We start from the raw sequence: 19,835 nt of genomic DNA, 5'->3' as shown, positions 1-19,835 counted from the left end.
GCTAGTTATATTGTAGGACTATTCTTTAAAGAAATAGTTTGTATTCATGGTTTTCCATTGAGCATGGTATTTGACAGGGATAGCAAGTTTGTGGGTCACTTTTGGAGAACCCTATGGAAGAATTTGGGCACAAATTTATCTTTTAGTTCAGCCTATCATCCTCAAATGGATGGGAAAACTGAGGTGGTTAATAGATCCTTGGGAAACCTTTTGAGATGTTTGATACGGGAACATGGAGGTAGCTTGGATGCCATCATACCTCAGGCAGAGTTTGCATACAATGAGTCAATGAATCGTAGCACAAGCATGAGTCCTTTTGAAGTTGTTTATGGGAGAAATCCAAGGGGAGTTTTGGAACTTAGAAATATGGATGGTTTGGAGAAAAGGAGTGGACATGCAGAAGACTTTTCTGAAGCAATGGTGGAAGTGCATGAGCACGTGAGGAATACTCTACAATAGAATAACCTAAAGGTGAAGGCTAAAGAAGATTTCAAAAGAAGAAATGTATAGTTCCAAGTTGTAAACATGGTTATGGTTCACTTGAACAAAGATCAGTTACCTCGGGGCAGCCATACAAAGTTGGTGATGAAGAAGATTAGACCGTGTGAAATTTTAGAAAAGTATAGAGAAAATGCTTACAAAGTGCATTGCCTCCAGATGTAGCTATTTCACCTATATTTAATGTCTAAGATCTCACATTGTATAAAGGTTCAAACAAAGAAGTTGGTACAGAAGGAACATTACATGAATCAAATGACTAGATTCAAGAATTGCCTTCTAAAGAGATAACCCTGATGGAAAGTATCACCAATAGTAGGGAAGCAATGAGGACAAGACATAAAGTACACATGGAGTATTTCTTTAAGTGGAAGGGCCTTCCAGATTCTGAAGCTACTTGGTTGCCAGAAACAAAAATTCTAAGGCAAGGTGGGGATATACAACAGTCTCCAAGAGGACTTGAGACAAAATTCACCCCTGGAGTATGTTGTAGGAGCAATTATATAAATAATATTTCTATATTGTTTATGGGGTGTACATATATGTTTTAGGGTATATTTTATCATTTTAGGGTATAATTAATAGTTTCTATCACTTAGGAAATAATTGATGTTTAGGGCACATTTTAATATTTTAAGGCATAGTTTGATGTTTTGTTAAAAATTTGAACAAAACATGTACAGGACTGGTAGTTGCAAAAAATAGTCTTAACTATTTATCTTTGTTTATATGTTCTCTCCAAATTGATCCTGGGGGAGAGGATTAATTTTAATTTTCTTTTTTGTGTGAAGAAGGACTGAAATATTGTGAAGATTATTACCTAGCCCTGAATAGATGAAATCAATAATATTGTAGTGCTTTCTTGCTACTTGGTTTTGGTTTTATTTTGTTCACTATACAAATTGATTAGGGATGCATATCATATCTATTGGTTTCTAAATAAAGTAGAAGTAGCATTGTTTTTTTGGTTTAAAAGTTATTGCTGTAGGAAGCCAGACTCACGCAAGAACCTCTGGAAGTTAATTTGGGCAAAAACGCCTCTTGCTCGCATGAACACCATGTGAAGTGGCCTGAGTGTGGTGGAGAGTGGGTAGAAGGAATGTACATTACTCTCTTCATGGCCATTTGCAAGCATGGGCTATAGTTTGAAGAAACATGGGTTTGGTAAGGTAACATCCCTATGTGCTTGCCATGAATGAACACATGTAACCTATGCGGTGCTGTTCATATTTTGTGTTTTCCCTGTAGCTTTTTTTTTCAATTTCTTCTTTACATCCAATATTGAGCCTATTATAGGCTTTGTCCTTGTTATCTCCTTATTATTCATCGACCCATATTCTGTGAGGATTACAATGTTTGAGTTGGAGTGCTTGCAAGAGTTTGAAGCTTGAAGCTTTTTATGTTTGTGGTGAAAGTGGGGCTCAGATTTCTCATTGGAAGGTGGAGTGCCATTTTGTTGCTTATCGATTGCTCAAGTTTCTCCATCGTATTAAGTGGCAGATGATGTGTAGGTTAACAAACACTTCATTTGTTTGTCTTCTTCTTTATTTCTTCACACTTTTTGATGGACTTTTCGACATGTAGAGACACCGCTCTTCCTACATACACTTTGTTTGTGTCATGACTGATTAATAAATCATAGCAACCACCACAATCTGCTAAAATAAAATGGCTCTGCAAAGAAAATGAATGGGATATGAAAACATTATTAAAAAAAATTCAAAATGGGAATAGGAATAATCTATGTCAATAAGAGGTTTTTTTGGATGGACATATATTCATTTTGGGGTCAAAATGACAATACACATTCTTATTCCAATTCGGTAAACCAAATGAAGAATACAAACTAAATTCTAATTTCCAATTTCAATTTCTGTTGTATTCCAACAACCAAACATGCCTTAAGAAAATTGTCTCCAATTAATATAATTGTCTCCAAGATAATTTACTACTTCTACATTATAATAGGACTGATTTAAATTTTCAGTATTGTTTTGTTGTGTTCTATTGATAATGTTTTCAGCTTTAAAACTTTTTAGAGATATAGTACTCTATAAATTCAAAAAAAGTGAAGCAAAATTTAAATCAATTATTGTGAGCAAAAATCAAATAATTGATATTTATTTAAAGTAGATTAAGCTAAATGAAAAGAATCTATTCATTATGCAAATTATTTTAATTAATTGTAGAGTTCAATCAAATATTCAATCTTGATCAGTTGTTTAGACGCTTGCTCCCTATTTGAAACCATTTAAACAAATATTACTCAATCTTAGTTAACCTAACTAAATCTTGATCCTACCTCAAACCTTTGAGAACACCAATAAATAATAAGCATTCTTAGAATGATTAATGTACATTTTTTATTTTATTTACACTATAATCACTTAAGTTTCATAGCTTTATTTAAAGTAATCTAGCTTAATGTGTGTATTTCAACATATCTTCTTTGATGGTTTAGCTTTAAATCATGCATTAGGTTAATTTTCTATTCTAGGACTATCACTAGGATTTATTAAGATCTGAGAGAAATTATAACTACTTAGTTAGAAAGAGATGGAAAAGTATTAATCAATTAGTATAATAGTTCTAACTTATTTTTTGGTCTAGTTTATCAAAACTTTCAATTCAATGTAAAGTGCATCTAAGCATTTAGCTTAATTTTTTATTTGACTATAATCACTAGATTTGCCAAAGATCTAGCAATTGTGAGTTCTTAGTGAGGAAGGAAGAAATATAATGGTTTTTAATCTTTCAATTTTATTGTTAAGCTTGCATTTTCCTCTACTATGATGAAATTGATGAGTTCAATATAATGTTCAATGAATGTGCATCTAGATGTATTATGGTGCCCATTCTAAGGATAAATCCTAAAATCTATCAAAAGAAAAATGATCTTATTTATGGCTTTTCAATGATTTTATTGCAGATTTTTGAATTTTGTAGCTCCTCAAGAGCATTAAAAAATTCTAATCATGTCAATGCCATTTGAAGTTTGGTAGAAACTAATAAAGAGTTTTGTTGTGCCTAATAAATGATTTTCCAACATCTTTCAATTTTATCTTAGTGCCTTAAAAGAATATTATAATTCTACCTTCCCATTAAATTTTTTTTTATATCCTACCTATATCTAGTAGTTGAGCATCTAATTGGAAGATTTATAATTTTGAATTAATGAAAATTAGTTTTAAATTATGATCATTTTCATATTTGACAGAGCTTAATTATGTGTCAAAACATACTTTAAGGCTACCTAGAAAATATATGGAAAAGGAAAGAAAGAAGATATCTTGGAGAAAAAATTGAATGATGGTTTATTATAAGAGAATCTAGGAGAAGAAGATAATGGGTATTTTCTTTATCTTAAACATTTGTAATAGTATACGAAGCTAAATATCCATTATTTAATTGAGTTTTCATTCCTTTAGTCTATACTATTGTGAGTAAATTTCTATTGGATTACGGATCTTCTAAACTAGATTGTAATTGTATTGGACTAATATTCATGACCATGATGAAGAAATTTCTATGGTAATTGAAATAAAATAGTAAAATCCTCATAAAAATGTCTTGCCTTTGGTTGGCATCTAACAATGTAAACCTCAACCATTTCCACTTTTATAAACTTAACAAATTCAATTTGAAATACCTAGGTTGACTTAGAAAATGTTATTTGGAAGCTAAGAAAATTATTTTGGGGTATTCTCTCATCCTCCTTAATGTGATAAATAGAAACATTCTAAAATTAAGAGGAAGAAGAGCTCATGGATGAACCAAACACTAATAATAAAGCCTATTGTCTTCTAAATGATGGCATTAGAGATATGTTCTCATCTCTCTTAGCATGATCAATTTTCTTTTATATTTGTAATTTGAAGGAAATATAGCTATTCTCTCACCCTTTTTAGGGTGATCAATATCCTAGACTTGCTTTTCATTTTATTTCAATTCTTTCAATGAACATGCTACATAATTTGGATCCAAAAAAGGGAACCACCTTTAAAGTTCTCTAGTTGAGTGAGTGATGACCCTAAGTGAGATGAAAATATATTTTATCCATCATTGATAAAAAATATTCTATAAAGAAATATTTGCATCCATTTTGAGCTGTAATAAGAAGAGTAGTTGTAGTAGAACTTCCTCTAGTAGTCACTGATTGGACTACACCAAACCTTGTTTTGCATGCAATGAGATGGGCTATTAATTTTTATCCAAAAGAAAAATCTTTTTGAATAGATCATTTCAATAAATATTCCTTAAAATAGTTATCCACCTTTATAGAGACATGTTAAGAACCCATTTTGACCACAGGTAGGTGATTGAAATATTCTTGATGTACAAGACCCATGAAAATATATGAGATCATTCACTTAATGTTTCCAATAAGGACAATTATTTTAAAGACACATAATATTGTTTTATGTTTGAAAATTCTTAATTTATTATAGATTCTATCTATTGGACATTAAAAGTTAAGTAAAAGTTTCAATTTTTAACAAATATATCACAAAAACCAACAAACTACAACATTGGAGACATTTTCTAATGGCTTCAACAAGTCTTGTAATGATTGTAACAAGTTGTTTTTGTGTTTGTAAAATCTTTCAATGCATCTAAAATACATTCTTATTCTTATATAATTTAATATAGTACTTAGACACATTGTTGTGGTTCCTATTGTATGCGATATAAATTTAGTATGCTAAAAATATGAAGAACAGACTAAGCATTCATAAACTAAAAAAAATCAAAAAGAAAAGCAAAACAAAGAATGCAAACTTGAGAGTCTCTGATGTTTCCTTGATGTGTAGGTATCATCATGATCATGGATGTGTGTTCAACAGATGTTCAATCCATCAATAATGGATTATTCATAAATGGATGCATGGGAATTTAAGTAAAGTAATAGAACATTGATAGTTGTTACCTCTCAAAATGGTATAATAATTTTTCTCAAGTGACATGAGCTATTTATGACTAGAGGGCTCAATTTATAGGCAATTAGGTGAGGAAGAGATAGGAATTCTTGATGTATAGTTAATAGGGTGAGGGTTAGATAAGCTTCAATTAACTAGGATTTATGTAGGAGATGGATTTGTATCTTTATAGGTGTGAGAGGGAGATGTGACATTAAAGTGGTCCTAGAATTTGACTTAGGGAGAATAAATAGTGCCTTGATTTTTTATCTAGAAAGGGATTTTAGACATGGAATAGGAGGTGATGTGGTCTAGTTAAGATGGGCGAGGTGGCTCAATTGACTCGATGATGTGGGAGGTCAATGAATTTGTTAGGAAAAAATTTGGTGGAGAATTTTAGGAAAATAAATAAATAATTTAAATCAAAGGGGAATTAATGGTGCATTAGAGGGATTTAATTAATTAAATTAATTAACTAGAGGGAGGATTTTTGGAATGAAATTAACTGGGATATACATTTATTTAATTTAATAGTAGAAGGGAAAATTTTGATAAATAAATTAGACTATTGGTTGTCAATTAATTTATTAATTAGACTATAATTATTAAATTAAATTAATTAATTGAGAGATAACATCAAAATAATCAATTATTTAGTATTAAGTTAAAATATGTCCTAGAAGATAACTAAATATGATTATGTATTTGTGTGATTAGATTTAGGTGTCTACATTTTATCTCTCGTCGACATAGTGTCGGGGCAAATACTATTTAAAATATTTTTTAAAATAATAGATGACACGAGGAATATTTTTAAAGTAACCAAGCTATCCCAATCTTTGAAAAATGATCAGATTGTTTGATGCCCCATAGAGAAGGAAATTGGGAGGAAAAAATGAGATTAGACGACATCTCAAAATCTCAAAAAGGGAAGGTGATAAGAAGGATGTAGAAGGTTTATGAAATGGGTTTAAAAGTGGCTCATACTCCTAGTACATAAGTATGATACAAGGGGACATCATTTGTCCAACTTGGACATTTTTGAATGAGGACATGAGGGATGTATGGGAGATTTTTGTTTTTAAATTGAACCCTTAATATGGGAGTGGATGATGTATTTAATTTTGGAAACTTGTAGGATCTTTCTAGGATTTTGAGATAGGATTTAAATAGAATCTAGAAGTAGGATAAATTTTGGTTCAATAAGGATATATGATTGATGTTAATAGGATAAAAATGAAACCTTTTTATTTTTTCCTTCATTGTAAATAGGGGATGAAATGAATCCATTTGAATCTTTAAGTGTGGGATTCTCCATAAGGAGAACTACCATGTGGTTGACCAATTAATTTAATATAGAAACAATGTGGACCTTCCTAGGTTACCCAGAACATCTATGCCTTTTTGCCGTCATTGCATAGGAATAACTCAAAACATACATACAAGGATTAATCTAACACCACATATAAATGTCGGTAGGAGTCAGCATTGAAATGATATTGGATAACCCGTGAGAAAGAAATATTTTCCAAGTGCAAGAATATACAAAGGTCATGCACTAGTACATTTTGGCAAATATGTGACTATGTGACTAAAACTTTTAGTCACACCACTAAAACTCTTAGTCATGTGACTAAAATTGATCATTTTTCAGTCTTTCTTTACAATTTACAAGTATAGATGACTATTTTGGTCACCTTGTAAAATCGCAAAATCAACCAAATATAAATGACAAATTAGACTACCAAATAAATGACTAAATAAGAGATTGGATAATTAGTCACTAACACTTAGTCACCTTAACACAAGTAATTAAATAAACTAGCAAATAAATGATAAAAAAGGTGATTGGGTAATTAGTCCCTATTAATTAGTCATGTGTACTTTATCTCTCACTTTCTTTAGGGCTTATTAGTACTTTCTGGTAGGCTAAGTGCTATTTCGACAATTTTTGGATCTCATGTGTTAACTGGTGATTAACATTTTTGTATTTTTACCATTAGAATTAATCATTAATTTTATTTTTTTAAACTATTGCATTGTATATAGCACAGATGCAAGATTTTTAACTTTGTAATTTTTAATATTCAAAATTATTAAATATTAATCATATCAAAAATATTTGAAAGAGATATTCTTTATTAATCATAATATTATTTATTAATATTTAATAATTTTAAATGTACTAAGTTAATTTAAATTTTGAAGAAATAATTAAATTGTTATTCAATTAAAAACTCTAAAGCAATAATATATACTTTTATATTATATAATTTTTTAAGAAATATTATTATATTTTATTATTAGAAAAATATTATTATTTTGATAGTATAAATTTTTTATAAGATAATAGTAATGTATATGAAATAGAAAATATATATCAATATGTATATTTACAAATAAATTTCAAATTCAAATTTAAATTAATTATATTTATAATTAACAATTGATAATTATTCATATAATTATAATAAAAAATAATTTATTAATATAATTATAAAAAAATATAACTATATAATACTTTTATTATTTTAAATATTTTATATCATATAATAAATTTATTGAATTAAAATTAAGTTTATATGTAAACTAATAAGCCTTTGTTTTAATATGTCATGTTAATAAATTAAAGATCTATTTTCGTGAATAATTTTATAACACGTCATATTAATAAATTAACAATCTATTTTCATGAACAATTTTATAACTATTTAGGGCTCACTTGTCTTAAAATATGATAATAGAAAGTGTAGAATCAATCGTTTTATCCTTTCAATTTGTAAATTAGAAATGCATGGAAGAATACATTGTTTGCATGTTTTCATATTGTCATATATCTTAATAATCAATGTTTTTATCCTTCCAATTTGTAAACTAGAAATAATTGGAGAAGGCAAACATATTGCTTGGATATTATTATGAAAGCCTTTAGTTTCAAATGATTTCTTATTAGTGTAGTGTAGAATGTGCTATTAATTGGATTTTCATTTGAGCCTATTTGGTTCCTTAATTTTGTTACATCAAGTTATAATCAGCTAATACATATATAGTCTTGTAAATTAGTTGTATAAAAAGTTATGAAGTTAGTTGTCAATTTGGGGTTGATGTATTTTAACAAATTAAAGTATTATTACATGTATTGTATTTTAAATATTATAATTTACAAACAAATTAAGACATTATTATGTGTATTATATTTTTTATTATAATTTACAATTTTTTTTCTAGTCAATTAAAAATATTATATATACATCTATTATACAATCATTTAAGAAATACTATTATATATTATTATTATAAAAATGATATATAATATTATTATTATTTTAGATATTCTATCTAGTATAATAAATTATTAAATGGAAACTAAATTTTCACTAAAACTACCACAAGTACTAAGCCATTATATGACACTTGTTTATCAATGAAGCTTGAGAAAACACATAATTTAATTATATGAAAGTTTTCAAGGGACAAAAAAAAAAAAACATGAAAGAACCCAATTCAAACTTTTAAAACTAAAGGCCAATTAATATTTCAAAGTGAGATTACTAATCTTTAAGTATATTTTTCCTTTCATTATACCTACAAATTTTGCCACTTATTTTTTTTATCTTGTTAGAGACTTTGGATGATTTCAAATTGAGATTATTTCTTGAATTATTGACAAAATAATAGCAATCTCTTTATTATTCTAAATTTTTTATTTAGATTTTAAGACTATGCAAGGATAAATTTAGTTCTATAATTTTTTTATTTTATTATATATATAGATATATATTTCTTTTAGAGAGTCCTTACGGGATTTGATAACCAAATATGTGCCCTGATGTGTTTGGCGGCTGAGATTTTATGCTCCAATTCATTTAGCGGGAGAGATTTTGTTCACCAAAATAATCCGGAAGTAAATACTTTGGTAGGAAACAATGATAGCAAAAGAATCCTTGGTAGTTTATTTTATGAAGTCAAATTATTTAAAATTTAGGAGGAATCATTTATAAACTTATTTATTATATATATATATATATATATATATATATATATATATATATATATAATAAATAAGTTTATAAATGATTCCTCCTAAATTTTAAATAATTTGACTTCATAAAATAAACTACCAAGGATTCTTTTGCTATCATTGTTGCCTACCAAAGTATTTACTTCCGGATTATTTTGGTGAACAAAATCTCTCCCGCTAAATGAATTGGAGCATAAAATCTCAGCCGCCAAACACATCAGGGCACATATTTGGTTATCAAATCCCATAAGGACTCTCTAAAAGAAATAATACATGGAGAAGCTCAGTATTAGAAAGGGTTTTCACAATGTACAGAGGAAGGTAATCATCTGAACCTAAATTGTTGTGCCTCCTCACCTCGGCATACATATAGTTATACATGACTCTATTTTACAATGCTCCATTTATTTCCAAAATATAAAAGGCTTGCATAGACTTCAAATCTTATATATGATCATCATAGAGGATTTCTCTCAATTATTTATAGGTGAATGTCTAATTCAACTTCAAAAGAGAGTACTAGGTTCTAAAGTTTTCCATGGAGATTGATTGTGTTGCTATATCTATTCCAGGCGAGTAACTTAACCTTTTGCACTTTAAATTCTCTCTTTTAATTTCTTTTTGATTCTTAGGTTTTATGAGATGAAGATTTCATTTTACAAAATTGAATCCCCATTTCTAACTATGTATTCTTTTTTGGTTTACATCATTGAGAAGGATATAGTTTGGATGATTAGGGAAAGTCAGCTTTAAATAATGTTATTTTGTCTAGTTTAATGACTTCACCTATTCTGAGGTGGCATTTTCTCTATCAGCAAGCTTCACTTCATTGTCACTAAAAATCCTATGATAATTCAATTTGGACAATTTCACGGGCCCACACTTTCTATCCTATATGGGCTTTATTTTTCTGATAAAACACCATGGCCTTTTTGAAGGCTTTGACACAACTTTGTCACAAATTGAGGGGTTCATATTTGATCCAAGAATGTATGCTTTACTTACCAAAAAAGGGTATTCTACAAATCTTCTCACCATGAGCATCAACATTATAAATTGATCTCATTCATAGGGGATCCAACCCAAAAAAATGACCAACTTGGCTTTGGTAACAATTGGTGTAAATAAGTATTTACTATTTACACTTACTTAAGTTTACTTAGGTTAATGCATTATTTTAATATTAATTTTATTAGTCACCTATGAGTATGCGTACTCTTGTGAGTTCTCATGTTGACAACATAGGGGTCTGCACCTCTTTTATGCACATGTTGTCTACAACACAGGAGTTAGCACACTAATTAAGCACAGAGTGTCTACAACCTTCCCAATCTTATCCACTCATCTATAATGTTGGATAAGGTGTGTGCTTAGTTGTCAATGCTTATCTTAACTCTTGGTTGTTTCTAGAGAAATTCTAGGTGCTTCCTGAGAGGCCTTTGTATACAGGCACTCCTAGTGTGTTTGTACATACTAAACAAAGCAATGTATTAGGACATACTCTAAGTAATTGATCATATCCATTTTTGGTGTACAATTGTGCTTGTGTTGAGTTGTACGATCTTGGGTGAATCTTTCCCTGAGGAAAATTCTTACATGGTATCAGAGCTCTTGGAGAATTCCTCTTCACAAAGCCATTCAAGACCATCATCTTGCTTCATTACTGCAGCTCGACTCTAGAGTACTGTAGAAATTGAGAGCATCTAGAGCTAGATTTGACCTCACCATTGCATTCAGAATGCTCATTCGGTGAAAATCGGCTATAAATTTAGCTACCTTTGGCCAAAGTCAATTGTGAGGCAAATTTCTTTTGTAAATCGGCACCCAGAGGCCCCAATTTGCAAGTTCGGGTATGGTCTTTTTTGGATCTTCAATTTAATTTATTTGATTTGTTAATTTTTTTTCCTATACAATTATTTCAAAGTTTGTATTTTTTCAAAAAAAATTCTGCCCTTCGGCCACTTAGCAGAGAATTTTTTTTAGCAGAACTGGGCTATGAGCTCCCAATCCTGCACAAAGAATATTCTTTTATTGTAGAGAATATTCCATCTTTATAGGTGAGCATATTACAAGTGGATCAGACATTTCATCAGAATATTTCAGTGAATCTTCATATTACACTGGTCGTGGCTAAACCACTAGATGACCAACTCTGGTGAGCCAAACCAGTGGGCTCCTCACTTTGTTTAAGTGTGTGGGCTTCCTATCTTTTAAAGCACATAGAATCTCACTTTCTATTGAATGTGGGATTACTATTATTAAATCTTTACAATGGCCTATAAAATCAGCGTTGTATCTTAGAAGATTCTGCTACATATAATATTCTAACAAGCGTGTTGTATAGTTTCAAAACCTGGCATTGGTGAACAGTGCATGGCAAGCACAATGTGAAGAATCTCTAATAGAATATTCTAGAGACATTTAGGCTCTAACACGTGCGTTTCTATTTCATGGTGACAATTAACATTTTTTTGCCTATACATTTAAACTCGTGCTTGTGTAGTGACACGTGGTCCGATGCAGATAACCCATGCTAGATGTCAAACACATTAGCCAACAACAATGACTAAGTAGCCTCTCCACCCACGTCTGCCACATCACCACCTGTGACATCATCATTCTGTTCAGCATTAGTGACATGTCTATAGCCACTACACTAACATGACTACACTTTCCCTTTGACATGTCAGCACTTACGACTGCCACATCATCATAGTCATACAATACGAACAATCTACGTAGTTGTCATGTCAGCAAGGGGGCCTTTTTTGCTGATGTTAGCCTTTCACAAGTTTAAATTTGATGGTTGTTTGACCATCAAAACTCATATTTTTCAACTACTATGACAACCATTTGACCATCAAACTTAAGCATGTAGTTTTTCTTCCAGACCCCTCTCCAGATTGCTTTTTGATTTGGTAGCCTGACTTTGAGAGCCCATATCTTGGACATCCAAACTCCAATTCAGGTGGATTTTTTTTTCAAATTGGGTAGAATTTCCTAAATTTTCAAGTGGTGGTGTTCTTTTTTGGTTTTGGTGTAAGAAATTTTTAGAAATTGCATCTTTTGGTGACTGTACCTATTCAATCCTATATTTTTCAACTTGAAATGCTCCGTACGAGCTCATCTAGACTCGAAAATAGGTTCCATTTTTTTTTAAAAGTGCATTTTTTTTGTCTACTTTCTAGATCTGTAGTTAGATTCTAGGGTTGTGTGGATAGATTTCTCACTTTTAGAACTAGGGCCTTTTCTGCATTGCATTGCTTTCATTTCTTTTCAAAATTGTTGTATCTTGAAGCTAAAGTACTTAGTTCTAGATTTAGGCCTCAAAAGGTAGTTGCAATAGGCAAAATTAGAAGTCCACTTTATTCATTTTGACAAGTGGTCCATTGTACACGCACTACTTATAAAGTGTCAACAACATCTTTTTTTGGGGGGGTTCTTTTGATTAAGTGAAAGGGGGGTGTGCATTGTGTTTTTTGTGTCTCCTTAGTGTGCTCTTTACTTTTTTGCATCATGGGTTCCTCTAAATGTCCACTTCTCACTTCACACAATTTTTCTACTTGGAAAGATATTGCTTGGAGTAGATTAATGGCAAAAGGTCTTAGTTTGTATGTTGATGGTACTATTCCTAAACCCACTAATGCTAAAGAACTCCTTAATTGGCAAGCTCAAGACTGACAGACTTTAGGAGTTATTAGGAGCTATGTTCATGGTGATCTCTTGTTTCACATTACTAATTGTTTAGAATTGAAAGAAGCTTGGGACAAACTTAAAGCATTATATGGTAAGGTGGATGAAGAGAAGGGATTTCAGATTGAGGATGATCTACTTCTTCTAGATCCGAAGAATTTTGAAACAATTCAGGATTACATCACCAAAGCTAATGAGTATAGGGCACTACTTAAAGACTGTGGAAATCCCATGAAAGATGAGAAGTTGATTCATCACATCCTAAAGAAGCTACCTTCAGAGTATGCTTCCTTTGTTTCGAGTTTCAATACTCATAGGTTGACCATGGGAAGTGCTTACCAAAAGCCTAGTTTTGATGCTTTTGTAGAGATGTTGATTGTTGAACAAACTCACTTGATGGATCTTGGTCTTCTCACAACATCAAAGACCAAAGCCTTGGTGGTTAGTAATGAGAACAAATCAAGTAAATGGGGGAAAAATTCTAGCAACAAGAAGAAGAAGCAGTGGAAGCAAAAATCATAGTCTAAGAAACAACAATCCTCCTCTCAACAAGGCGGTTCTTCTTCAAATAAGAAGGGAAACAATAAAAAGAAGGAAAAAATATTTTTTCCATATGGCAAAAATAAAAATCATGATGAGCATCATTGCAAAGTTAAAAGAATCAATGAGTTAGAGAATCTACTCAAGAAGAACAAGATTCAAATGCCAAGTACTTCCAAGGATACTTCTCCACATAATTCAACAGGAAAAGGGCAAGCAATTATGGCCAACTCAAGTTCTTCTATGGAATGGATACTTGACTCAGGTACTTCTTAGTGTATGGGTTCTTGAAAAGGAGATTTTTCTTCATTGAAGCAGTCACAGATACCACACATCTTTGTGGGAGATGATACTAAGATGGACATTATAAGAAAAAAAAATGTAGAAATGGAAAATGGGGAATTCAGAGATGTTCTCTACATTCCAAATCTTAGCTCCAATCTCCTCTCGATTTACTAGATCACTCACCTTGGAGATGGTCATAAAGTTGAGTTCCTTCTTTATTCAGTGATGGTGTGTAGTCTTCGAGATGATTCATTGGTTGCAGTGGGGAAAGTCAACAATGACAAGAGGCTATACTCCTTCTCCAACTTTATGCCTAAGATTCCTTCTCAAGCCTTGTTGACTCACTCTACTTCACATACTACATTATGGCATGAGTGGTTTGGTCACCTTGCCTTTTGCTACCTTCAACAACTCTGTTGCACACACATGGTCAAAGGTCTACCTAATATTAGTTTTTCTAAAAGTGATTGTTCATCATGTTCTATGGATATGCATCTTGATGAGAAGTATGATAAGGGCAAGTCTTTACGAGATCCAATTGTTCTCCAGCTAGTTCACATGGTTTTAGCAAGTCCCCTTGTAGTGACTCTAGTTAGCCAAGGCTGCTATATACTTACCTTTGTTGATGAATTTTCACGTTTCACTTGGGTCTAATTCCTTCATCATAAGAATGAAGTGGTTCATAAGCTTCAAGCCTTTAAGAATCATGTTGAACAAAAATCCAAGAAAGCCATCAAGGTAATATAGGTGGACAATGAGAACAGATATGTGGGTAGAAGACTTCAAGACTTTTGTAGAATTGAGGGCATCAATCTTCAGAATCCAGCACCATTCAGTCCACACAAGATAGATGTTACAACACTAAGGATCCACACTCTTAAGACCATGACAAGTTGCATGATAAAATCCAAGTCTCTTGATCCTTCTTTAGAAGTTGAAGCTATTAGCGGTGCCTCTCACATACTTAATAGGTCTCCTCATCCAACCTTAGACAAGAAGACTCATTTTGAGGCATGGTGTGGAAAAAACCAATTGTGAGTCATTTTAGAGTCTTCGGTTGTCCAGTATGGGAAAACCTATCTTCTAGGAGGTGCAAGGAACCAACACCTTGGCCTTGTACATTCATTGGGTATGAGGAAAGAACGAAGGCATACTAACTCATGGATCTAGAGACACATGAGATTTTTGTGGAGAAGGATGTTCACTTTGAGGAAAGTTCACTCAGCTTGTCCTCTACTCCTCTCTACACCTCATACACTATGGATACTGATAGTGACACCAACGATAGTTCTTCAATAGGTTCAGACACATGGAGTTCTATTGAAAGTTGCAATGAGTAGTCATGACATCAATTCAGTCCACATGCCTACATTGCCATAGTGATAGGTCCAACACAATAGGGTACTTCTAGTCTTCCAGGTGTAGCTTCAGTATTAGATTTGGGGGATAGTACTATTAATCTACTTCTTCTTGATGCAACACCTTCTTTAGTTGTCATGAGGGCCCCATTTGACCCTTTTGATCACTGTGTACATGATCGATCATTAAATGTTGAAGTGAGTGTGGATACTTATGATTAGCGGCTACAGCCATGTCTTTCATTAGTTATAGAGATAGACAGTTCTTTGAGACAGGTTTTTCAGATAGTTGAGTAGATTTTAGAGGCATCAGTTATTGTTGAGATTCTTTCCACACACAACAAAAGCATCTCATTTGTACCTTTGTCCTTGTTTCTTCCGAAGGGGAGGAACACCATTCTACAATCTTAGATCAACTTCTTCATCAAAGCGATCACTATTCAACATTCTTCTTTGGGGGGGAGCCTATCTTGTCTCTCTTTGTCTTCTCATCTTTCTCTTATGTATATACTGGATGTATGTTGTAATGGGGGGGTCTTGATTACTCCATCCATCCATGCATCCCTTTTCATCTCTCTTTTTGGGGGAGGATTTTCCCATGAGGTTTTCCCTCTTTCTCCACTTTATGAGAGATTTTCATCTTTAGTATGTACATGGGTACCTAACATGGCCTAGTAGCTAGAACCCATCATGCATTTCATCCTAGTAGTTGTAAGCTTAAGGGCATTCCTCTAAGTTGCACTTAAGGGGGGCTGTTGGTGTAAATAAGTATTTACTATTTAAACTTACTTAAGTTTACTTAGGTTAACGCATTATTTTAATATTAATTTTATTAGTCACCTAGGAGTATGTGTACTCTTGTGAGTTGTCATGTTGACAACACAAGGGTCTGCACCTCTTTTATGCACATGTTGTCTACAACGCAAGAGTTAGCACACTAATTAAGTACATGGTGTCTACAACCTTCTCAATCTTATCCACTCATCTAGAATGTTTGATAAGGTGTGTGCTTAGTTTTCAATGCTTATCTTATCTCCTGGTTTATTCTAGAGACATTCTAGGTGCTTCTTGAGAGGCCTTTATATATAAGCACTCCTAGTGTGTTTGTACATACTAAACAGAGCAATGTATTAGGACATACTTTGAGTAATTGGTCATATCCATTTTTGGTCTACGGTTGTGCTTGTGTTGAGTTGTATGATCTTGGGTGAACCTTGCCCTAAGGCAAACTCTTATAGTCACAAATGAATGAATGTAAAAAAGAGTAGGGCTCTCACACTACTAATTGAATGTCAAAAATTTTCAAAGATAAATAAAACATGAATAGAAAATATTCAATACTATGCATATAGTAGAGAATAATATTTGTATTGTTTCTAATCTATATTGGCTTCTTATAGTAGCATGGATATATAGAAAGTTAGATCTGGTCTTCAACAATTAAAATTAATTCAAACTGAAGAAGATTGCAAAAAATATCTATTTAAACAAACTAGACTCTAATACATAAAAAATGCTAACAAAATTAGAAATGCATAGAATTACACTTGATAAGAAAATGAGCATATACACAATAAGTGGCTCAGTTAATACTAGCTTCACATCACATGAATTGAGTGCTTGATAGACACTCCAATGCTTAGTAACCACTAGCTTTGCATCACATGAACTGCAAATTTGGTAACCACTGATAAACTTGGTATAAACTAAAATGCTCAGTTTGAATTGCTGAATTGCACACTAATTGAATATGCTCGGTAACCATCGAGAATAGTCAAGAGGACTCAGTAGCAACTATAGAAGCTCAATGGCTATTGAATTACATGGCAAACATTGTAAACTATTAATGAGCTTGGTAGCTATACAGATTCTAAATAAGTGTGAGTTACTAATAACAAACCTGACTGATATGTCAACAATTTCTTCATTATACTTGTGCATGATATAAACAAGTTCATCCAAAATTGGTTTATTTTGATCAACCTCTATACTCAATGCATCAACAAATATTCTTTTAATATCCTCAAACACTTGTTTCTTTTCTTCTTTTCAGCTCTTAGCTTCTGTTGTCTTTCCCTTTCCTTCCACAATTCTCCTAGGGTGTCTATTTCATCAAGAGTGAGGTTAGACATATCCCAATTTGGAATAACTATATCCTCATCTAGGTCAATTTTATTATTAGAAGCCTCTACCTCTTTATCCTTTTCTTTCCAAACAACAAAAGTAATAATCTTTTTTACTTTTCTTAGATCCTCTGTGCTTGGTTGAGGATTGATCTCAACTATCATTGCACTTATTGTAGAAACATTTGGTAAAGAAAAAATATTGCTCAATGAAGAAATAGTAGAAATAGTAGGAAAGCTTACTAATGTTGGCTGGGACTTAGTCTAGCTTGTTTCTATGACAAGTGGAGCATTCATCTTGGTAGATGAAGTGGTTCGCATAGCAGTCAGTAGGATTGCTTCAATAGTCAATTGGGTATGAGGTGAAACAATATTTATGATAGTTGACTCAATAGTATCCTTCTTTGACCTAGATAGCACTAAGGCTTTTCTTGGAGAGAGTGGGAAGGAAGCCATTAACTTTTTTGCTATCTTTTCAAGGTTTGAGTCTTGAATACTTTAAATGTCAAGGAGATCTCCACTTGTAGTATGATCCTCATCATCATTTTCATCATTGACCTCTTCTCCATTATCCTCTTTTTCTTCATCTTCCTCTTTCTCCTCATCTTCTTTTTCAACATTCTCTTCATCATCCTTTTCCTCATCATCCTCATCATCTACTTGTATAAACTTCTCACCAAGTTTTTACGATCCATAGATGTTTTTCCATGTAGTTGTGTTTGATTATACAATAGATTTAATATCTTTTGATAGGATCGGGAATGCATTGAATGTATAGGTTAACCTTTGTTCATTCTTCTTCAATGATTCCTCTAGTTCATTGTGAAATAGATTTGGCATAAGTTGTCTCAAGGTTTATTCTTTGATGTCCTTGGCATCATTTATTGTATTCTCCCATTGAGATGCAACTACCTTCAGAATGATATCATGAACTTGTTTGGTTAGTTACTCATGAGAGTACTTCCACGTTGTCATCTTAGCCACTAAGGTCTCTTTAATTTAATAATGCTCCTCCTTGGTCCCTTATTCGTACCTAAAAGACTTGAAATTAGGCATACCTCCTCCATCTTGTAGTCTTTTTAATCTTTTTTCAAAGGTGGGGACCTCGGTATGACCCTATCAACTTTGTGAGAGATCATTTGAAGTTGGGATACACCTACATACATGTTCCAGACATTGAAGACTTTTGGGCTAGCTATCTCAATGAATATTTAAAACCCATGAGAAGTTTTGGTCTCTTTTGAAAATTGATGAGATTAAATTATATAATGACTCCATTGATGTTTATGATCTTGCAGATGATAGATCCTATATGCATCTATCATCCTACTAGTAGATTAAAGGCACTCTCATTGTGTCTACCACCTATAGGTCTGGTCATCAATACCATGGAGGTCCTAATGCATGGGATTATAAAGAGGACAAACAAATGGGTAAAGATGAGCTAAGTGAGAAAGAAAAGAATGGGAAGCATAGGCTCCACTAGTGGAGTGGTTTCCAGAGCTTCTCAATCTACTCTTGGGGCCTCAACCATTTTTTCCACTTTAACATCTACAAGTCTAGCTCAGTCCATTGGCCAAGGTGGAGATCAATGTCTAGACAAGAATGTTCCAATCATTCCTACTTGTGGAGGTGGATCCCTTTTTGATATAGGAAAAATTGGAGAGAAGGAAAAGGAGAAGGAGAAAGAGAAAGAGAAAGAACAAGAAAAGTTAGTAGCTAAGCCTATCTCCCTTGTTCAAGTCATCAATTTGGATGGTGACACTAACTCATGGATGGTCAAGAAAAGGACACATCATAGTAGGGGGATACTTTCCCTCTTAGTAACCAAAGTAACTACTTTCTCCACTATTTCTCAGAGCAAGTAGACTCCCCCAGTGGAAAGGAAGATATTTGATCTTACTGCCTTCCAATAAAAAATTAATGTCTGCTCAACGAAGTCATGGTTAGAGGATACCATCGATCATAAGAAGTGGAGATACAAAGAAGTTGTCCCATCCAAGGACCTTATTGCACATGAAACTTCTTCTCAGCTTCCATAAAATAAGAAAAAGAAGAAAAAATCTATGGTAGCTTTGGCTATTGATCTATCTACTGGCCACATTTTGATGGAGATTGCAAAGCCTCAGAATGAGGGAAAGTTCCATGAACTTACTACCAATGACTCTCAAATCAAAATGGTAGACATTGGTATTCTTGTCCACGCCTAATGGTAAACATATGGAAGTCTACCAATGAAAAGATTGAGGATAGGCTAGAGGATTTGAGAGTAGAGAAAGAGATGCTCAAGGCCTAAAAATAAAAAATAATGGAATACATCAGGTCTGCACTTAGACGTACTCCAACTAGCACATTCAAACCAAATGCAAAAGAAAATAAGAACTTGATTCTGAAGCTACAC

The sequence above is a fragment of the Cupressus sempervirens genome, chromosome 7, assembly GCF_028749045.1.
Source record: "Cupressus sempervirens isolate cs-2001-9-10 chromosome 7, ASM2874904v1, whole genome shotgun sequence".
In the NCBI taxonomy this organism is placed as follows: Eukaryota; Viridiplantae; Streptophyta; class Pinopsida; order Cupressales; family Cupressaceae; genus Cupressus; species Cupressus sempervirens.
Note: the sequence above shows the minus strand (reverse complement) of the source record.